General features: G+C 33.3%; 1 protein-coding gene across 1 annotated transcript in view; it reads left to right on the top strand.

The window, feature by feature from the left end:
• Positions 1–391: 391 nt before the first annotated feature.
• LOC128874718 (V-type proton ATPase 116 kDa subunit a 1-like) overlaps positions 392–24,557 on the top strand; it is a 77,670-nt gene continuing 53,504 nt past the window's right edge. Inside the window, exon 1 of the mRNA XM_054119725.1 lies at positions 392–575. The gene's annotated coding sequence lies outside the window, so the exon portion shown is untranslated. The remainder of the gene's footprint in view (positions 576–24,557) is intronic.

The raw sequence follows: 24,557 nt of genomic DNA, 5'->3' as shown, positions 1-24,557 counted from the left end.
TGTTCGGTGGTCACACCATAATTTGTGAAATAAGAATAATCCCAGGAAAGCCGTTTACCGACGTTACCAGTTCATTTGATTTAAAGGAGAGTTCATAAGAAATAAAGAAATTCTGTATAAGAAAGTTCACAGACCGGTAGGGATCAGGGAGGCTCCAGTTTGAGGAACGCTGTTACCAGATGATAATACGGCACTGGGCATACATATTGGAATATCGTGGTTACGATACGCGCGTGCAGACGGGATTAGACGAAGCGAGGGCGGCAACCACTAAAATACGTACTTACGCACATATACGCGTATATATGTCACGATGATCAGCTGTAGCGATGTTTACATTTGTGGCGTCCTCGACGACGGTATACCGCGTGGTGGGGTCGCGGCCACTGGCCAGTTCCTTGCGGTCTTTCGACCGGTTGGTATCGTTTTCGTCGTAGTTTCCTTAAATCATTAGTCGCGGCCGGTAATCGTGCTCGCGGGTTCACGGTGAAAGTTTCCGTGGCGTGCCAAGTGGCGTGTGGCGTTCCTGGATATGTCAAATGTATCATCGTTGGTTAAATAGTTGATCGAAATCGGTAAGTGATCGGATAACCGCCGAAAACGTTACGCGGATTTCGCGCGACGACGTTCACCGCTAGAGTATGTTTTGAAAGGTTCATCGATGGAAAAACTGTGTCGATTGAATTGCCGTCGAAACACACGAGGCTCGAGTGTCGCCACTTCCAATACTTCCAATGTGTCTAGCGTTACCGTGCTTTCGAATTGTCTGATTGCGAGTGGAGCGTTACCGCTGTACAACGCCGCTCAAAAGTTTCGACCACCCTTTGATTAAACGAACATTTATCACCCACACGCGAACGTTTTATCGAGTAGGGTACCACCAAATCGCTGATTTACACGAAACTTTTTTCTTTTTATCGCATTTCTCGCTTTTACGCTCCGTTTTCAAAGTAACGGAGTTCTAGGAATAAATATTAGGACTTGGAGGTTTATCAGAACTTCCTTACTATCCGGATAATTCGTATATCTGAATGAAAAATCTGGATATTATAATGATACTCGGATATCCCAATATAACGAATTAACCCACGATAATTGTAATCCAAGCGAACCGAGAAATATACTATTTGTTACGATGATTGTGACTCTGTACTGTAATTAAAGATTTTAATCATCCATCTGATGTGAAAATGTTCTTGAAAGTCAAAGAAAGTCATCCGGATAATTCGGACAATTAGGATGATACAGACAGCAAAAGAACAAAATACGTAGAACTCCCGCTGTAATTTAAATTTACCGCGATTCTACGTTCCCATAATAATTACATAAATAATGTAATTGAAGTATAATATAGGGTTTGTAGTTATTGGATACAATTTTGTCATTAAAGAATTTTGAAAAATTATTTAATTCTTTTTAGTATTTTTTTTTTGGAGTTGGTTAAATTGAAAGAGAAAGTTGTTTAATTAAATAATTAACTGTGTACATTGGATCGATATTGGGATATTTGGATTTTTTGGGTAAACATTTGGATAACGAATACTTCATGACGTCGTTATCCGGATATTCGATTATTCGAATAGTCGCAGCCGTAATGCAGACCGTCGAAAACGAACATTTATGCTGCACGCATATTTATTCGATCATTTTCCAGTATCGTTTATTAACTCTAATATTGAACTTAAGAAGGTGAATTCCTCCTTTTTTAGAACGCGAAAAACATTCGTAGGTATCGATTAGTGTACTTCAATACGAAATTTTGGAACCTTATAACTATAGTTTTCGTAGCAGTTTTATAATTCGATTAGAATGGAACTCCATTTATGCGAACCTGAGGGGAGACAAACAGTTCACATAACCCGCGTAGGTTCATTTAATACAAGTATACTGATTATCCTCACTACTTGTAACTTCTCGTTCAGATAAGTGAATTTAATCATACTTTTAGCTCGTTCTTCGGATTACAGCAATATTTCAACCTTTATGAACTGGGAAATGATTTACGAGAACAATAATTTCATAAAACTCGGTAAATAAACCATGTATTTAGTTAAACAGTAAAATAACAACTGTAAATATTTGTTACTATTTAATCGACTCGAGGTATTAATACAAAGTATACAATTAACATGAACGTAATTATGATGTCTGTTTTATTAATTGTAAGCAGAATTAATCATTTTCATTTGAGGACTTTACAAATGCCAGATTTAAATCTTTTAACCACTGTAAATTAGTTTTATTGTCTTAGTTTATATATTTTTGAATTAATTAATAACTGCATCTAAAGAATAGGGAGCATCAATAAATTTAGGAACTAATTCATTATCACAATCTTGGCTATTTGTTCCATATTCTGTTTTTCTTATTACATATTATACAGAACGAAGAGCATCAATGTACTTAGGAGCTAATTCATTAGATCACAATCTACGCTATTTGCTCCACATTCTGTTTAGTCTGTTTTCTTATACTGTTTCATCACTTTCGCGTGTCACTTTTGCTATTATTCCATCATCGTTCGTCGAATGTTCATGAACAGGAGCGACGCACGCTTGGCAGTAGTTCAGATAACAGGGGTTCAGTAGAAGTTCGCTAAATCGGACGTTGATGAGAATTTCATTCCAATAAATTCGAGTTCTAGCGTATCTCATTACATTAAAAAAAAGAAAGCAAGTAAAAAAGGCATTAACATATCTATAGAACATACGTATTAAATATGTTAAAAGGAATTGAGGGGTGTGCATCAATAAGGCGGCAGCTTTATTTTTTCAAATCTTTGCGAAATAAAACAAAAACATTGTAAATTCGAAATTTTTGAAATTTTCTTTCTTTCGTTTTTTCATGTTATCCTTTCTTTTCAGAGTGGTGAGGAGACGATTAATGTTTGGAGCTGAGTTTTAAAAAAACACTTGAAATTTAAGGGATTTTTCAAATGCTGAAGTTTATTATTTTCGTCAGTACTCGGTATTAGAAACGCAAAATATCTGCCGGTCGCGAATGTGTTAACACTTTGCCTTACGATTTACTCGTGCGCGTCATAGTCAAGTATAAAATTCCTTGCGTACTTTCATAGGACTGCCTGTCTCGTGTTTTTCACGTTCGACTCGAATTCCGTACCACGTGTCCCACACGTTGTTATAGGCTAAAGGGTTAAGTCAAAATATTTACTCGTCATTTTATGATATATTAGTGAGTTTCTTGTTACTTTGAAGCCTAGAATTATGTTTTTCTGAATTGAAACAAATCTGGAAAAGAATTCGTAAACAAATGTTCATCAATGAGTAGCTGTAGGCTACGCTAATATAGTTACAAAGGATGTCTGACAATTAATAATAGGACTGGCAATATGGATCGTTTTATATGAAAAGATAAATCGAAAATTTCAAAGTTTTAACCCTTTGAATTCAGATGTCCCCTCTGAAGGAACGTCATAAGTCTAACAAACTTCGTTAGCGATTATATAGGGTGAACTTTCGCGAAAGAAATTACATGATTCCCTGATGTCTTCTTTTGAAATGGCACGAAAAAGTTTAATAAATAAAAATATGGTGTATATGTATACTGTGATTTATACAAAAAAAAAAAATTATATGTTACGTAAAAAAAATGTGTGAAATATATTCACAGGCGTGTCAACACTTATAGGAAGCAAAAAGGAGTATTTCAATAAGAACATTTGAATAATGACGCAATTTGAGAAGATTAACAGGCAAGCCTAAGGCTCCAGCCTCAACGAAAGAGACTGTCGATGGATATCGATAACAGTTCTACATGTCACCACGCATTAGAAAATCATGAAACTTCTTATTCTTGAGTATGAGGGGCACGATAAAAAAAAAAAAAAGAAAGAAAGAAAGCACATTTTTAATCAAACAAAACAGAGATATAACGATCATTCATACCGAGTAGCGATAGTGCAACATTGTCATGCAAGCACCAGGTAAAGCGACGACCTAGCGGCAAGTTAGGTTTGAAACGTTGACATTCAGAAAGGGTTGACAGAGGTCTGGTTTTCATTGGATCAAAGCATTTTATAAATAATAAAAAATAAAAATTTTCATCGAAGGGTCCAAAATACATACTTTGCTACGCCACTGATTGCAAAGCGTTTTATTGTAATGCGATATCATCGTCGCCGTCCGTGGTTTTCGAAACTCGAGAAACGTGCATCGAACTGTTTACCGTTATCTTGTAGCGTATGTTTTCGTGCGAACGAGTAACCGTCGAGGTTGAATCCTTCGAAAAATTCGGGCTATGTCAAACGAATCACAATTAATTGGAATTTCACGATGCGTTGTCTTGTCTAAAATTGTTGAAGATTAAATATTTTCATTTCGATTCTAACAACGAGTTTAAAAGGATTTAGGCTGTATACATACATACAGGATGAAAATTTTTCACTTGAAAGTAACTCGTAATTACCAATTATTTTCTTTTAATCATCTAATGCGTATAATTTCGGAACTAGGTATGAGTAACTTTTAATTATGAGTAGAGGGAGTATCGTTAATAGTAGTGCAATCAATTTACTAATAACCAAACATGAAAAATGTTTAAATAATGTATAAATAATGAATAAATCCTTTTAAAAGGATTTAGGCTGTATACATACGTACAGGATGAAAATTTTTCACTTGAAAGTAACTCGTAATTACCAATTATTTTCTTTTAATCATCTAATGCGTATAATTTCGGAACTAGGTGTGAGTAACTTTTAATTATGAGTAGAGGAAGTATCGTTAATAGTAGTGCAATCCATTTACTAATAACCAAACATGAAGAATGTTTAAATAATGTATAAATAATGAATAAATCCTTGGTTTTGGGTTTGTATTCATTTAAAATACCGCGATACGTGGTGGATGGTGATTCACCGCCGCGCCGCGCCGTCGAAAAATGATAGCGACGAGAAGCGATACTTCAAGTAATTAATAACCTCGTAGTTTAGGCTTGCGATAACTGTCAAACAAGTCAAGTTTATTACTCATCGACGAATCACCCTCATTATAAACCTTTTCTACCATCCCCACTGATCATCTTCGTATGAACTCTACAATTGAGCAAAATGTTTAAAATCATTAAGTAAAATAGGTAACAAGATATAATACGTACGAGATTCCTACATATTAATCAAACGTGTTTCTTTGGAAATCACCAATTTACATAGCAAGTACAACCCCTGGCAAAAAGTTTCCGGCCAAACGCAACAGTACGACGTTAGATGAAATTACTGTAATTTTTTAGATGCAAAGTAATTTCATAGAATTTCGTACTATCGCGTTTGACCGAAAAATTTGTCTCGAGGGGTTGCGATAGTTTCAAATGGTAGTCGAACTGTTTCTGGAGATCGACAAATTAGTGCGAGAAAGTTTTTTTTTAAATGGAGACTTTACGTCGCAAAAATGTGGCCAAAATAGGAAAGAGTTTTCGAATCTTCATGAAACTTGGTATTTTTGAGCTATTGACTCTTGCGGTATGACTTTATAAAATAAAGAACGATACCAATGTTTTTTTCTACTAATAATACTCTTCAGGAAGAGTATAAAAATATTTTTGTTGAAACATATCCAAATTTCGTAAAAATCCGCGATGTTACTCCAAAAGGTGTCCGATTTTGCATGACCCCCATAGATTTTGATAAATATTCCTAAAATATGTTGCATTTTTTGGTCGTCACATTAGAATTTGTAAAATAAGAATAATCTCAGGAATGTCGATATTTTTCGGTCGTCACACTAGAATTTGTGAAATAAGAATAATTTCAGGAATGTCGCTGTTTAAATTAATCTTTCAAGAAAGAACATTTCTTTTTTAAATTTACAGGTTTTCGAAAAGAGTAGAACATTTATTGGAAATATTTCTTAATTTATCTTAATTCGTAATGTAAGAGTTGTATAGGCACGAATAACACGCGTGGCTTCGGTATATGGGATGATTGTTCCCTTCGAGTGAACAAAGTAGCAGCAAAAAATTACTCCATAATTGTTAGGTTGTACTGATGAACAGTTGTGCAAAAGTTTCATCAAAATTGTCGTCCGACATTTCGCGATGTTTCGTTATCGGTGACCTCCTCTCTCCAACAAACTTCAAGGTCATCGGAATCGGTGAAGCACGGAAATTAATTACCGTTTCGTATCGTAACTTAGGTTTCTAATAATTATATTTAGAAAATTAAGAGCGAGAGACAAATTACATTTTGCTTCGAAACGCTCGGTTGCCCACGTCCTCCAATACATATATTTCAAGGGCGTTGAAATTGTCGAGGTCGTTAACACGGTAAGTAATCACCCAATTACGCATTGAAAGCACGTAGTGTCGTGCTTAGTTATCCGTAGCTTCTTGGCATTGATAATGGCATAATTAGAAAGTTAAATTTTACACGATAAGCATTCTAAAATTAACATTTTTGAAGAATGATGTAATTTATTTCACAGTCAGCGAATGATATTGCTTATTGTGAAATTTAGCTTAAACACTGATGTCAAACTAATAGAAATATTAACACGTTATATACCGCCAGCTTAATTAGCAGCTTTTGTATTACACAATCTATTTGCAGGAACCAATTAACTGCGCTGTTGGTTCTCTACTCGGAATGCTTTATTTGAGAAAGCAGATAAAGCTTTTATTATACCAAGTGTAGGTAGAGTATGTGGAAATTAATGGTAACTTAGATTAATATACATATACTAATTTTAGAAAATCCTTTTCTAAGTTGTAAATTGTTTCTAAGTAGATTAGGTAAATAAAGTGTTAATACGCCTTTCTACGTGACAAAATAGCTGTATTTATCAAATTCATTTGTGCAATAATATCAAAATTGATATTCTTTTATCCGTGTCTCTATCAGTGCCACATGCGACATAAGAATATAAGATTCATCGCAAACGAAAATATCTAAATAAATGTAGCCCTTTCAGATCGTCATTTTAGACGTGACTTTTATTTGGGTTTCGTTTTTGAATTACTTGGAAACGAATGTTTGTTTATGGAACTTTTATATAAAATAACAAATAAGTTTGTATTTAAACGATGTAAATAATATGTACATATATTTCATAATACTTTGTTAGAAAAGACTGCATTCTCTTATTTAGATGTTCATATGTCCTCCCAATTCATACGGTCTCTGCCGAATTTAAGCCCAGTTTTTTTATGACGATCTTTTAAGCATTCTATTTTGATCTATTTTTTTACAAAACTAGAATTAATTAATTTGGGGGCAAGTAGAGTATAGTATAGGGAAGATATTAGCTGATCGAACCATTTGTTCGTTTTACATGGTAATCGCTGATTGAAATTGTTTACGATGTGAATTTCTTTATGTCACAAGGATTACTAAAGCATCCTATTTAGTAATAAAAGAAAAGCAAGGTTTATTGTTAATTACAGAGAAACAATAAAAAATAGGAGTGCGATTATCAAAGTCACGCAAGCTGATTTTTATACTGAATAACTGAGTACTCGACGCAACTACCTAGTCATATTTTCATTAAATAGAATCTGTCATTTTACAAAACTAGAATTCATTAATCCAAGGGCAAGTAGTGTGTAGTATAGGGAAAATATTACTGCGTTTAACCAAGTGTCGCGAACTGTAGTCTAGGTTAATCCTTTGAAAAATTCGGGCTAGGTCGAACGAATCACGGTTAATCGTAATTTTACGAGGTTCAGTGGCGCAGATATTCCGCGATAACTATCACGATTTCTCGCTTAACTTCCCGACCAAGGTGAACCGTGTCGGGAAATTGTTTCAGTGCTTCCGTGCCGATTTCACGCGCTTCAACGAACAACAAGTAACTCGATTTGGCCCGAGTACTGTGCCCTGCTACCAAAACGGTGTCAGACACCGAGTGTAAATAACCTTATGAACGTAAGAATAGACGTACGAGACGAATTGGGTTTATATGTATGTCTGTTGCGCCCGAAGAAAGCGTTCTTGTGTATACCAGAGCCACGGAATACTTGGTAGGCGATTTGGCACTGATATACATAGATTTCGCGTTCGAATTCATTTTTGTTGGTTATCAAAATAAGTGTTTGCACGTTTATTAAACGAAAATTACATGATTTATAAAACTTTTTTTCGGGTTTCGGTGCGTTAACAATTTTTCCACCTTTTGCTTCACCTTTTTACGCATGGTGAAATGTTATTTTAACGTTTATTATAAGTAAGTAAATCGTTTTATAATAATAAAATTATGTTACCGGGTATTTTATACTCATTTTTAAATTGAATTAGTATAGAGATTGTAATGGCCTGCAGCTTGAGTTTTATTTTTATTTTAAATCACGTGCCTCAAAGAGATTAATTGCCAATATTTTTTTCTGATTGAATTAAAGAATTGTTGGATAGTTCATTATACATTAATAATAATAAAAGAATTGAAGCGTAATTGTTTTACACAATATGATAAAACTTGAAAAGGTTAATGTATAAAGCCACAGGGCAATTATCACACGAGAGAGAATTGATTTAATTGCAATTTTGAATTATTAGTATGTGTATTATTATTCTTTATAATAGGCCACCATCCATACACTAATTTTTTTATTTCTTTTTTCCAAAGTTTATTATTTCCTCGTATAATAATGTATCCTAAGTAACTAAAAGGTTTGTATTTATTCTAAATAAATTTCGCTTGTCAAAGCCCACTGGATTTATTTCTTTCAATTTGCTTGCATTCTTCGATTCGATTTCTTGTTTGTCGTTGAACATTATCTGTGAACTTTATGTGTAGAGGCAACTTTTACGTATTTAGTATGAGAATAATGGACAGCTACTCACTTTTATCTAGCCTTGGCAAACATAATAATTATAATTACTAACAAATTTAATGGAATTTATTTTTTGCTTTCTAAATTACTTCTAAAATTCCTCTATTACTTAGCTAGACTGCTGATAAACGTATTTATTTCATTGGAATCCGTTATTTATAAAAGTGCAGAATAAATATTTAATTATGTACGAATGAATTAAAGTATGTATTTTAAAACGTCCAGTTATGTTTACAGTTACTACTGAGTGTTAACTCTAGAATAGAAAGGTCACTGTTTACTCGTTTAATGGAAAGATTGAGTAATTTTCCCCTCTTTTCAAATTACCCACTTTTTTACCTTCTTTTTTTTCATTAGTACATAAAGTATCAAAGAATAAGGTACCAACATGGCTAAAAATAACAATAAATTTATAAGCCTTTAATAAAGTGTAAAGAAGTATCAAAAGGTAATGCAAGGAGTAAAATTTACTCAATCTTTCTATTTTAGGGATAACAACGATACAGCTCATTTATCCTTAATTAATTTCTTAAAATATTGTTTAGATAATATCTAGATATTGGAAATTAATTAACATGTGTCAAGATTTTTGACTAATAAATTTATATTAAAAAGGAGATAATGTTTTCAGCTACTGAAATTTGAATGAAATTGTTTCTGAACTCAACAAATGTGAAGGAAACGTGAAAATTGCGTATCGAGTCTCTAAGATTTCAGCGATGACGGAAGATGATTTACGAACATGCACCGTCATGTTTATCGACATACTGTACGTATGTGTGAGGTCTTGCCATCTAAAGTAATCTTGCTATTACTAAGACGATGTATCGATGTATCGATAAATGTTTCGCGACGCGTTGCTCGAAGCACGAAGAAGAATTAAAAGATACCACCGATGGTCTGCTACTAGAGAAGACACGACGAATGCAATAATTGCAGTTCGCGTTGCCATTATGTCAGAAACAATTAAGACAGCATCGCGATTAGTCATTTGTCGCCTTCGACCAGTGTTTCTCAAACTTGAGACTCCAAGATCTTGGAAGAAAAATGAAGCATTACATTATATTGTGTGTTAATTATATTGTGAAATAGAAAAAAAGCTTGTATTAGTATTTTATTTTGATTAGAAAATCCCATTTAAAATCTTCCTGTTGTCGATAGTAAAACCATCAAAACAGCGACTAAAACTTGAAAATTTTGAAATTTCTTTTTCGATATTCGTCACTTATCATTCTGCTTTTGTTAAAAATATTAAAAAATTAACTATTGAATTTTTCGATCGCGATACGACATTTTCACTTAGGAATCGAGTAACAGGAATAACGCTATTTCATATCGACAAAATGATTTATTATTAAATAATGTCAAGAAATATCATAAAGGTGCACACAAGTACGCAAACTTGTGTCGCATTCATGTTTGTGCAGTGCTTCAGAAAAATAACGTATGGAAATTTGAAATTGAAGAACGTGGGACTAATTAAATTAAATTAAAATTCTTCAAGCAAAAATACATTTCCTTGAAGAATTTTTAAGTATACTACCAAAAATTGTAATTTAAACATGTGGAAAGTGGGAACATAGTCTGAACCAAAATTTGTTTGATGTTATAAGATAAAAAATATTGAAATTCTAAGATACAAAATTAATTTACAATCTAGCCAGAAATAGAAGAGACAATTAAGTGCTCTGTTACTATCAAGACATACTGTACATTTGTGACAGCATTGTAACCTCGGTACCACTGACTAATGACATTATTTGCATTTTAATCACCTTGGTCCTGAATTGTTTTCTTTGAATAAACGCAAACTCTTCGTGTGCCTCGAGTTATGTAGAGTTCAATGAATGTAATTGAATTACAAAATTTAAAATCGTACGCGTATTTTAATAATTCCAATGTTATTTATTGAGAGTGTTCTATGATATTTATTTCTACAGTACGATGAGTTATACTGTAAATGTATTATTTACTATAAAAGTTTGTATAAATGAAAATTAACACGCTCAGATTACGAATTAAGATTGTGTTAAAAGAATAAATATGATTTTTTACCTGAAATAATAAAACAATCTCAAACCTATTCGACAGTATCAAAACAGGCATAATTTAGCAGTATGTTTCGAGCGTTGGTTTTGATTTATCTTCAGATCCTACAATTTCCTAAAATTTCTGTTTAGAAATCAGTAGGGGTTATTATTTCTTCTGGACTTAGAAAGTTATTTGGATAAAAAATTACAACTATATTTGCTCCAACAAATACCCTCGACAGGCAAATTTTTATAAAATTGAGAATTTCAATGAAAATGATATACTAAACATGACGTACTTTAAAATAAAAACATTATTATAAATACTATTCAATTGTTAAGTATTATACTATTAATATTATTATAAATGCTATTAGTAACGTTCTTTTACATCCAGCTGTGTTATAATGTTCAACTATTTATAATGCGTTTTTATATATGTCGATAATTTTTATAAATCCAAGAAATTGATTATCCTACACCAAACAAGTAATTTTAGTATCGACGCGTGTTAGAATGTTCCAGCAGACTCTACTTAGAGCAATAAATGATTCTATCGGTTAATTTTTTGTTGAACCGGAAGTTCCCTGTCGCTATCAATTCGTCAGTGTTGTGCAATTTATTGTTCGTCGTCCAAATTTTGGCATCGTTAGCTCTTGTGAAACTTGTTTGCACGAAATTATCATAGTAACAGATTGCTGGCGCCGTTTGCGCACGGTGTTGAGGATGCAAACAAAGTCGACGAATTTCCACTTTTTACGTTATGAAATTCGGAAGACAATTCTGGCATATTGTCACTCGAAATTTGAATGATTATGTCTCAGCAGCTATACTTTCTAGGTAGTATAGCATTGATTATTTACGTTAAGGCTAACTACTCTTTTCCGGGTCAAAGAATCGATTTTTTAAACAAAAATAAAAATAGAACATCATAATAAACCAGGTTGACGGTTGAAGTTGAATTATATCTGAAAAATAGTAATGTAACATTACAATAATAATAGTAAAAAAAGAAGAGAAAGTAAACGAAGCTGTGGCGAATGCTGGTCATCGATGTTCAGTAGTTGTCATTCTTGGTCATTCTTGGTCATCTTTGGTCATTCTTGGTCATCCTTGGTCATCCTTGGTCATCCTTGGTCATCCTTGATCATCCTTGGTCATCCTTGGCCCATGGATGGTCAGAAAGCGCACGCGAGAGATCTATATTTCTCGAAGAATCCGCGAAGCCCTGTGACGATTGTTTACACCTGACAAAGAAGAAGAAGAAAGATAAATTTTGAGTGCTTGGATCCATCGAAAAATGAATTGACGAAACATTAATAATACAGTAATATCATACTCCCAATCGTTGTTGCTATGGACCCTTATTGTTTAAACAATAAGTATTTTCAATAATTAATTCAACTATTATAAGATATTAATTGTAAGTTGTTCTAATCAATAAATAGCAAAGTATAGAAAAGTTTCTCACGATTAATGCCTTCGATGAATACTTATTCTAAACAATAATTATTATTAATATTTAAGCGAATACCAAATATTACTGTATACATTACAAATGTTTAATCAATTCGGAGATAATAATTTCAATTTCATCTCGAAGTATGAGGTTGTTATTTCCATGTTTTTTGAGAAAGTAATATTTTCGAACATGAGAAGCATTAATTAATAACATTTGTGTAATTTTTATTACTTGCATTATTTTCATCTATAAATACCAAAAATTATTACAAATCATTTTTGTTCTTATGGCATTGTGAATCTACAATATGCTCTCAGAAAAAAACATTTCGATCATTTTCATGTTGGCGAACAAATCAATCGAATATTTGATACGACTGTAAAGATCTCGTTAAAAAATTTATTTTGTATATACTAATAAAGTGTTCCAATATTTGAAAATAATAAGAAAACGTATTCCACAATTCTTCAAAATTTTGTACGACTCTAAAAAATGTCAAGACAATTCTGAACGATTTATTCTGGGAGAAATAAATTGGTTTATGGCGTTGCTACTTTACGTGCCTGTCGTGTTTCGAAACGGTCGTGGTGTTCACTCTTGGTTTAATCGATTAACGTGACGAATAAATTGCAATACGTTGACCTCGTTCGTTATTTATTATTCTAACAAAATGTTGTTCCACTTTGTGTGAAATTTTGAGCACAAATCGTGGACAGGCTGTACGTGTGCTCGAGACAAAGTCAGAGCGATGTTTGCATCTGTGTGGAAATAAAATTTGGCGTTGGGGTGTTACATCAGCGGCGCATCGAATAATAAGGCGGTCATGAATGTCAACAGTGTCTAGCTGTGCGGTGGAAGATCATTTGGCAGACAGAACGAGGGAGATGAAAGTGTAGAAGCGTTTGGCTGCCAAATATTTCTGACAATTGCAACTATCAGGTCGTCTCATAAGTTATGCAAGTATATTTCTCGTCCCCAGAAGGACGGAATGGGCAAAATTGCTAATAATGGAGCATCGCCTATCTAATAATCTTTCAATTTCTGTTTTGAGGAAGTTAATTGCTTTTTTATGTCACACTACGAGTGACTGAATGTTGGCTTCTGTTAACGTTTAACAAATTTCTTTTCATCTCATTCTTTGTAGAACGAAGTAATTTATTTGCAATTATTAATTTCAAATTATCTCCGACATGCAGGTTGATTATTTTCTCGTATAACAGTATAAGTAATGGAAAGTTTCGCATTTGTTAAACTTTAAAGATTTCCATTCAAATTTCAAGACTCACAAAATTGTCTTGACATTTTGTAGAGTCGTACAAAATTTTGAAAAATTGTGGAATACGTTTTCTTATTATTTTCAAATATCGGAACACTTTATTTGTATATGCAAAATAAATTTTTTAACGAGATCTTTACAATCGTATCAAATATTCGATTGATTTGTTCACCAACATGAAAATGATCGAAATGTTTTTTTCTGAGAGTATATTGTAGATCCACAATGCCATAAGAACAAAAATGATTTGTAATAATTTTTGGTATTTATAGATGACGATTTTCACTGAACACTTTTCTCCAATGAAAAGAAAAAGTTCATTGTTGTCAAAAATTGAGCAGAAGTAGCTCGGAAATAACCACATTTTCTTTGCTAGTCTTTCTTAATGTCATAGAAAGCAAATTACGATGATATCTGTTTCCTAAAGTTAACGCACGAAATAATAAATCTGAAAAATCGAATACCAAACGAAATATTGCAAGTCACTCCATTTGTCGGTAACATTATAAAATAAAGAAGCAAACAAAGAATGTATTTCCTCGTTCCGGTACTAGGACCATCTCACTATCGAGAGGTTCTCGTCGCAGGTAAAAGACAGTGATGCGCGTGAAGCGTGGTGGTATCGATTTTTTTACGCCTACGAGGGAATAAAATTGAAGGGTGAACGCCGGTGGAATTGCGGTCGATATCATTATCGAGCCAACCACCTAACTGAGTGTTTTTGTCTGTTAATAACCGAGCAGAACTTTCACGCGGACTTCGTTTGAAAGCCGTGGTATAAATATAGGTGGATCGGATTATTTGTCTTTTTGTCGATTAATCCAACTAGGCTCGGTGTTGCGGCACTTTGCGAGTGAAATCGTGCAATTTTCCTTATAATCATACATTGTGCCAGGCTTCAGCTTCGAATACGCAAGGTGAAACGATGGTAGGAACAAATTTGAATCCCAAGGAAAGACGAAAGTGAAGTGTCAGACTTTTTTTTATGGAAAAGACCATAATATCGAAGTAACGGAAGTGGTTGAAAAGAGAAAGGTGAGAACTTGGCGGGAAAAGAGAGTACAATGTTGGATTTCCTTTTCTGAATTTACTTGTGAGTCGTGAGCCGCGAATCGATCACCGCTGTATTCGAACTGATTCTAATACAGGATTTTTCAATTAGAATGATATGATGTTAAAATGGAATAAAACAACCATTTAAAATGGGACATGTTTTTTTTTTTAAATATAACTTATGACAATTATGTGTGGATTTTTACATTATTTAAATGTTCACATCGGTATTGTGTATAAAAACGAATTCGATGAACCAAATTTTTAATCACTTTGTTCCATATATCGACTTTGTGCATTTATGATATAAACTAATATAATAAATACATGGTAAACATAACTAAAAGATATGTGCACTTATGGAAAAAGAAATATTAAATTATTATATTAATTAATAGATAATATTTAACACAGATTATATATATTCTTTGTATGTTTTCCATATTACTATACTCCACAAATGCATAAAATCCGCATTCTAGTTATGATAAACCATAACAAACCTACTTCGATACATTCTATTTTGTTTACTCTGTCCTTGGATATATTTATACGTCGAGGCCTTTATCGAATTAACCAAAGCAGAGAAGATGTCTACAGATTCCGATATTCTTAATCGGCTATTGGCAATGTTGCATAATCGAGTAATCGGATCAGAACATCCTAGACAAGTTCTGAAAACTCGTGACGCGAGTACAGTCAGCCTTCTTGAAATTTTGCAAAATTTGTTATTGCTACATATGCACTAAGAAACGTTCTTTCGAATACCCTTAATTCCACAGTGCGCAATTTGTCAAATTGGAGCAAACACGAATAGCGCCGCCAAAAATTCTGATGGCAATTTGTCAGATTTGCCGCAAAAATAATTATCTTCAATGGTGTTGTAACCTCTTTATTAACGCAGATGTTTTATTTCTGTTAGAAACAGCGCAGAAGTTGTTGTTTATGCTGTTGTGTAATACAATATCAAAGAAAAATACGGTTGATGCATACAGGGTGTCCCAGCTTAAGTGTTACGAAGCTCTAACTCCAAAACTATCGAACCCAAGGGAGGAAAATGGGAAGAATCCCAATATTCTGGGCCTGGAATCCCAAGTCAGACCTTCCGTATCGATTTCAAGAATCACATGGTGCTCATGTTTCAGCGAGAAGGAATTTTTGTTAACTTCGTTATTTAACGAGATATGATGGTCAAGTTTCGTTTTTCAAATGGAACTATATATTTTTTTTTTTATACCATGCGATAGTAGTTTTTAAGACGAATTCATTAAGCTTCAATGTATTTACCCGATTTTTATTAGTTTTCAAAATAGAACGCTTCAAAGTTTGCTAATTTTCAAGGAAAAAACGCGGTCCGGCCCCGGATGGTCCCATTCATGCAGTAAGCACCACGCGGTTCTAGAAATCGATACGGAGGGTCTCGCTTGGGATTCTAGGCCCAGAATATTGGGATTCTTCCCATTTTCCTTCGTATCGATATCAAGAACCGCATGGTGCTTATTACTGCAGCAATGGGGCCGCCCGGGGTCGAACCGAGTTTTTTCCTTGAAAATTAGCAAACTTTAAAGCGTTCTATCTTGAAAACTAATAAAAATTGGGTAAATACATTAAAGCTTAATAAACTCGCCTTGAAAAGTACTATCGTATGGTCTATAAAAAAAGATATAGTTCCATTTGAAAAACGAAACTTGACCATCATATCTCGTTAAATAACAAAGTTAACAAGTTAAGTTCCTTCTCGCTGAAACATGCGCTCCATTTTACCATGCAATTTCAATATTTGAAATTTTGCATGCGGCCGATAGCTTTGGAGTTAGAGCTCCGTATCACCTAGGCTGGGACACCCTGTACACATCAATGCACACTGCAGGGTTAAACTAGTGTTTCCCAACGTGGGGCACACGTCTCGTAGGGGAGGAATTTGAAAATGGACTCGTCCAGAGTTTAAGTTAAACGTACGGCGATTCGCAGACTTCTTTAATAGAATTTTTATTTAATTATATTATAAAACTATATATTATTATTAAATTATATTAGAGAAATCTCTAATATAATTTTTTCCCGTCATGTTAGTAGCCGAAATGCTTAGTGCCGCGATCTCAGTTTCTGCAGTATTTCGCAGTAACGCTCAGCATTCATCGTTGGTGAATTTTAACAATTGTTTATTTATTAGAGGGACCAGAAAGTAATGTCGTTTCTGCCAATGTCAATACATTGTTTATCATTGATCAGCTCATCGTATACCAATTGATTTTTATCGATCAGGTATTGAAAATTTGCACACGAAATAGCAAAAGATTGTTTATAACGAGGGTATTTGTTTGAATTTAATGTAGAAGAAACGACATTACTTTCTGGCCCCCCTAATATAAATCGTTGGTAATTTGAAATAAGCGTCCGTTAAATTTTTGTAAAAGTCTCGTTGTTTTCAAAAATATAAAACAACATAGAAAAATCTTTCATTACAATTATTTAGTACTTAAATTTCAGTTTTCAATTATACGTTTTGATAATTTACTTACAACGTTTGCTCGATGATTTCCAAGTGATTTCTTCCTAAGACCTATCATTTAAGTTTCTTTAGTGAACCATTCCATATCCCATATTCCATTGAATATTCTTAAATAGTCAAAAGTGTCTATATATTAGGAGGTTTGGGAGGGGAGAGGAGGTGGCATAGGCATTTTAGAAAGGCTTAGGTTGGGCATAGCACAAAAAAAAGTTGGCAAACACAATTTTCCGTGTTTTTCGGACCATCGCGTCAGTCGTACGTTTTGTTCCTCAATATTATTAAAAATATTTAAGTCCAAGGCAATCAATCTGTCTATTGTTAAAGTTTTTATTAAGTTTTGAGGCGTGGAGACGATGTTATTGAATTCAAGAAACCATCCGAGCCGTTTCTTTATCTCGTTTTCCAGCAACTTAGAACTGCAGCACGCTAGAACTAAAGGTCTGTGGCTGTTAGTTGTATTTTAAGGTTTTCGTGGTAGAACAATTTATGGAAAATACAGTGCACCATTGTATAGATCTCGTAATATGTAACTGGCTTTAGGTAAAGCGCGAGACACGATTTCCAGACACCGCTTCCTTCGTTCGCTCAGTTTCACCGTTCGACATTTGGATCTTACGGGAACACGAACTATCCAATGGTAGCGTCTTGAACACGTTTGCAAATAGTTGCCCGATCGTTGCTTCTTTTGCATAGCGTGCATCAGTATGCAGTTCTCTCCGCATCTCATTTCCCGTTTTCTCGATAAACGTAGTTGCCATGCACGAATACGTTTATGCGAAACACGTTTGTCCTATTCCTCTAATTGCTGTGTGTTTCATATTTTTCACCGCGCTTATGCAAATATCGTTCTATTTAAGAAAAATTTAAAATTCCATTAAGGTATTTTAGTATAGAGCGTCAATTTTTTCTGCTTTTTGAGGATTTTGTTTTTAATCTATCAGTAATTTTTATAACGGGTTGTGCGATTACGTTCCTTTATTAATTTTTCGATTGCTCGACGAATGTGAAGTCGATAACTACGAATTATCGTACGTGGCTTTAACAATTATGAAATTTTTATTTTTCACGCTACATCGATTGTTTACTTTTCAAATATAGTGTATATAACACTTGTGTATACTTTTTTGATATTTCATTCATTTTTAATCTTTGAATACTTCTAAAGCTAAAGCTGACTAGATAACATTCTTATAATTTAACTTTAATCGTTTAAACTATACAGGATGCTCCATCTAAGTCTTGCATCTTAAATATCTTGCGAATTTCTTATGGTAGAAAAAGTGTCACAGGTAAACATTAAGTGGTTCGATTACTCACCATAAATTAAAATCATTTTTGATTACCATTCAGAGATAGCAGAGATAGCGTTATCCTTTGCCATCACTGATACGAGTAAATCACGAGGAATTTCTTTATCGTACCGATCATAGTAAACGATAGGTGAAACTTGCCTATTCGTGTTCACAATTAATTTTAATAGTAGGTTACAAGGAACGAGAGAATAATATTATTCTCACTTATAATACATCATAACTCCTGATATATACTAGAGTGTGCAAAGATGTGTTAAAGTTAATGGACGTAAGTATTATTTATTGTTAAATTACTTATTGTTCTCTTTCGTTAATTATTTTCCAATCGGACTGAGAGGTGTGTTAATGAAACCACGAACTTTGCGGAAATGAACTGACGCGTTGAAAATCTACAGCGCACTCGAAAACGTTGGATTGCAAATATCACTACCGTTATTCATCTTTTACAAATCACTTGAAAAGCCACGATTGCTTTCGTTATCCGCGTGCCAAAACTGCGAGTGCTGTCCAAACAACGCGATTCGGTTGGAAAATACCGTCAAGAATATCAAACTTTACGTGTCTCGTGCAACGAAAAATGTCAAGACGTTAAAAAATAAAATTATACTTCTAACGCCTGCCAAATGCTCTAAATAAAACAATGATTATTGTCGTCGAAGAAGCAATCGTTTTGTCGCTGCATCGAAACGCTGTATCGTTATCATTTTTTTAAACCTTCCAATATCATTTTCAAAAATCGTTGGTAAAATTATTGGTTTGCATGATAGACAAAAAATTTGATCACCAATCTCAAAGTTATTGTCATAACTTTAAAATTCCGTGTCGCTTATTATTCGAATGTTAGGATAGAATTATAGTTAATATTTTATTATTATATTATTATTATATTTTTGTTCCTTTCAAATTTATTTTTTAGAGGGAAAAATTGTTCTTACTTTTGTTCAACGTTGTGAATATTTTAGGTATGTTTGAAAATATATTTGGTCATTTTTTCAATTCATTTCACACAGAAATCTTTGAGATATTTATCCGAAATCAATGAAATATTTTTTTTACATAATTAACATGTTTTCTAAGAAATTATAAATATTATAATATAAATAACCTAGGAGTTATGCGATGTTAATCTAGATTAAAAAAGAAAATACCTATAGGAAGAAATCTTAGTATATAAAGGGCTAAATGTTAAATCGTCAAGTTCACCAACGTAGTTTGTTGCAAATGGTATACTTGTCAACACGTGCAAACGCTCGTTTAGCCTTACCTTGTTCCAGATGTCATAGAAAATTGTGCCCAGTTTAAAAGGTTCGTTCTCGTCGCGTGTTCATTACATTTGTCCCATTTCTCACTATTGTGGAATTATGTGCACGCGATTGATTTTACCACGGAACAGTCCTGTGTCACGAAACCCGATAACAAGTTCAAGGAGTTCCGCATAAAAGGTATTTATTTTTGAAATATTAGAACCGAGGATAATTAATCTACTTCCTTTGTGGCGTACAGTTTTGAGAAATGCATTCTGTTCGTTTTCACCTTATCAAAATAAACTCGCAGGAGCTCGTAAGATATACAAGATGATTCACTGACACGGAATGATTAATTGGCCGTCAAAAAATGACAAGATCATAATATTTCTTCCTGCGTTATGAATTCATTGATAATTCATATTCATGTACAGTACTGTGGAAAAGTCTTTAGGCACCTATACATTACATCGTTTACATTTTTACAGCTAAGAAAGGAGTACAATTATTGCACATTGCACATTGCGATATTATTGCACAGTATACTCTTCGAAATTAGATAAAAATAGTATAAATTCAAAGGAGAATTTAATATATAACACTCCTTTTGTCTTCGCGATAGCGTCGACTCTTCTCGAATATCTTTCATATAATCTTTTAATTATTTCACTCGGAATTAATTATTTCATTCGGTTTGTAATACCTCGTACAGTTCATCTATATATTTAACCGACTTCGAAAAGGAGGTGGTTACTCAATTCGACGTGTTTTGGTTCTTTTTTCTTCGAGCATTTATCTTTACATGACTTTACTATCTTACGAACATTTTGCTTAATAACTTTAGTAATCTGTTAATACCCTTGCAAAACTCTCTTATGTTGATTAGACATTTTTGTTTATTTAATTTGAAAATGTTTTGAAGGCTTTCCCTCTAATTCTTTAATTCTTTTTTCAATTTCTTTCTTAAGTCGACTGTATACATCCATTTCTTTCGCTTTTGTATTTCTCAGAACACTGTAACTGGAACATTGCTACCCTTTTATGAGATTGATATACCGCAAGGTGTTGACAAATGGGTTGACAACGCTTTATTGGCGCGTTGTACTAACTGCATTGATAACAAATGTTATACAAACACATAGTTATAGCTGTCTAAAGCTAAATATTGGAGGAAGTGTTCGAAGTGGGCTTCTCGAGCAAGGAGGGAAGCTTCACAACCACGTCTCATTGATTGTTGAACAATACTATATGATTCTTATCGTTCTTACTCGTATTCGAGCAATTTCAAATAATATTTATATGCTCGACAATTTATCTAAAAAAAAAAAATTTGTGAAATCAAATAATCTTAGCGAGCTCTAAATGATATATTTCGACTTACAACGGTATGGTAGGTCGATGCAACCTTGTTTGGGAATTGTTCAAATAAATGATGTTTAAAAACAATAAACACTATAACCAAATTAAATTCTAAAGAGAAACCAGAATGTGGAGTAAAGTTTTCTAAAGACAACATAAATGCAAAAGTATGACAAAGATGTTTCAGTCCTAATTAGAATTTTATGATAATTGATTTTAATTTTTAATTTGGGATTAATCTCAAAATAATTCTAATAATTTAACATATCTATTGTTTATATACATATAAGAGCTTGTTAGTGCGGTTTATTTACCATATGTTTTTCAATTGCAATTTTTTCACATAATTTTCAAGGATTCACGCCATTGCTTCTAGAAACAAACATTTTTTTACTTTTTGGAATTGTAAAGGTAGAGTAATTCAACCCCTTAAGCGAAAGCTTGTACTCGTCAGAATTTATAAACAAAATTTTTGTTTGAAAGTGTATTTGTGTTTCGAAATACATTTCACACTTCGAAGCATTTACAGTTCCAAAATGTTTATACATGTTAAATTTTGACCATTCCTTTAGGTATGTATCATAAGGAAAGAAGAACCAGTGGATATTGTTCCAAGGTGGTTGCAAATTTATGAAGACGTCCCCATGAATATGTCAGATTCATGTACTCGCACACTATAGGGGAGGGGATCTAAATATACCTTGTCAAAATATTTTTTGGAGCCAGAACTTCGACTCTGTATAAGAAGTATATTTTCCTTCGCGTTTCAAGGAGCGCTCGATTTTTCTGGCGCGGAAGTATAATTACTCTCCTGTTACCAGAAACACGTGCCTGAGTGGTTATTGTTGCGTTTTCCATTTTCTCCTGAATTCTTACAAGCACATTTGTCGTCATTGTTTGTGAAACAACTGGGACTCGCTATTAGGGTGAACCAAATGTTCGTGCGTTTTTTATGTTGTTTCAGTTTGTGCAATTTGTTGCAAGTCATTAAAATTACTTTATATACAATTGTTGTATATCATTTTGTAACTTTTGAAAAGCTCTTTCATATTTAATTATTAGCTACATTAATTTATCGATCGTTTAATTTTTTAATTCGTTTTAGTAAAATTATGGAAAATCTTGAGATTTGAGTATTTTTACGTCACTACTATTACTATTATTTATTTAAGAACATACGAATTATTTTTTGAAAATAATGATTTTTCTCTGAAATGGTAATAGCACGAAATTGTCGTGTACAAAAGGCTACAGTTTAATGTATTTCTCTCTTCGATCATTGCATATCATTTCCAAGCCTAAGGAATGATTTTTATCGGCTAAATGTACTTGCTTTTTTCAAGATTAAAAATAATTGGGAGACAATGATTATAAATCATATAATAAAGTGATTATACATTTAATATAGAAATGACAGACGAAATATTTCTAAATAATCGATACTATCGGATCAGGAGCAGGAGAAGTGATGTTGGTTAATAATGTAATTTGTTGTATTTATCATTAAACATACGAATTTTTTTTTCTAAAATATCATTTCAAAAGTTTTGTAGTACTCTTTCAAAAATAAAATTAGGGTTTCAACTGTATCTAACTGGTTATTAGCCACGATTGCTTATTACTTCAAATGACGAGAAATAGTATAAATGCGATACTACAACTAATTAAATTTGCAAATCTAATAAGACGGCCATAGAGTGGATCCAAAGACGTGTACATAATCGAAGATCAATCACACAATTGTTTATTCTTTAGCAAAAGTGCAATTTGTCGATTAGCAAAATATTGGTGAACGATTCGGAACTTTCGTGACAAAACTTTGTAACAATATGTTCAAGTTTCTGTTCTTTTCTATTAGATAATCGAAAAGTTTAATCCTAAAGAAGCTTGAACTTTATTTTTAAATAGCTCTAGTAAAGAATGTAAGAAGTCGGCGACTATCGTGGAAAAACTTTGAAGGAATAATCTTCAAGGCACTCGTCGTGTCTACTTTCCTTTCGTAGAGAACTGCCAAGTACAAAGTTAGGAGAACTTGCATTCATTTTTAAATTGCAGAAAACTCAAACTATGGGGACAAATCGCTAGAATAAGACATTCTTCCAAACCAGCGAGGTCAACACTCGTGCCGTCCTTTCAAACATCCACATGTTGCAAATTTTCCGTGGCATACATATATCCCTCGAAACACTGTGGTTTACCGGAGTTTATTTCCTTGCTGCCTAACCCAAGCAAATAATGAGTCAGGCACCAGATACAGAGGAAAGACGACTTAATGGCTGAAACAGGGCTGATTAGTGTATACGGTGGGATTTTAGGAGACGTGCATGGCACTGTGTGATCTATTTGTCCAGTAGGTATGTACGTCTGTGCGCAACGCGTTCCGCTAGGAAGTGACGTAATGATTTGATAACGAGTGGAAAATAGACCTGAATTATACTTGCTATTCCGTCGAGGTTGAAGGAGAGACTGTTGCAGTGACATGTAAAGGTCATATACAAACGATTGTTCTTAACAATCAAAAAGAGATCTCTACAATTCTTGCGAAAACTACAGACAACTAAAGAAAAGTCAACAGAATAGATGAAAACTGAAGGAATTTGAAGAAAACTAGTCAAAGCTGAAGTAAATTGAACAATACTGGAGAAAACTGAAGAAAACGTCGCAATACTGAAGGAAAGTGAACAAAACTAATGAAAACAAGAAGAAATCTTCAAATGCGTTCCGGTAGGAAGTGACGTAATGATTTGATAACGGATGGGAAATAGACCTCAATTATGCCTACTATTACGTTGAGGTTGAAGGACGGACTGTTGCAGTAACACTTAAAAGTTATTTATAAACGAGTGCTCTGAATAATTAAAAAGAAAACTTTAGAATTCTTGCGAAATCTAAGGAAAACTGTACAAATATGAGGAAAACCTGAGAAAACTAAAGAAAACGTTTCGAAACTAAAGAAAGGTCAATAAAATCAATGAAAACTAGTGATGCGCTCGAGACGAGACGAGACGAGACGAGATTTCTACGATCTCGATCTTGATCTCAAAAAATCTCGAAACATGCATATCGATCTCGAATTTTCGACAATTTAGAATACATGATCTCGATCTCGATCTCGATTCTCGACGAGATCTTGACAAGATTGGCAATATAGTTCAAAATATGTCAATATCTGTTGTGTTATTAGGAACGATATACAAGTTTTCCAGTTCTTAGATTATACAAGTTTAAGGATTACACTTCGCACAGAATGTAAAAACATTGCAAATAGGATAATTTTATAATGCAAGAAAACAAAATTTCAGAAAATACGTGTGATGTAGTTTTATCTGTAATTTAAAAACACAAATTGTCGTGATAATTAACTAACATTTTGCAATAAAAATGTATTAGTGTTAATACATAATTTATAAAAATGAATTTTTCTGAAAACTAATTATAACTACGGTTCCTCGGTGCTGTTCCTGCTAATCTAAATCTAATCTCACTTTACACTTTACACTTTACACTTTACACTTTTTATATCTAAA

Source organism: Hylaeus volcanicus, chromosome 4 (genome assembly GCF_026283585.1).
Source record: "Hylaeus volcanicus isolate JK05 chromosome 4, UHH_iyHylVolc1.0_haploid, whole genome shotgun sequence".
NCBI lineage: Eukaryota > Metazoa > Arthropoda > Insecta > Hymenoptera > Colletidae > Hylaeus > Hylaeus volcanicus.
Note: the sequence above shows the minus strand (reverse complement) of the source record. Positions and strands in the feature narration are given on the sequence as shown.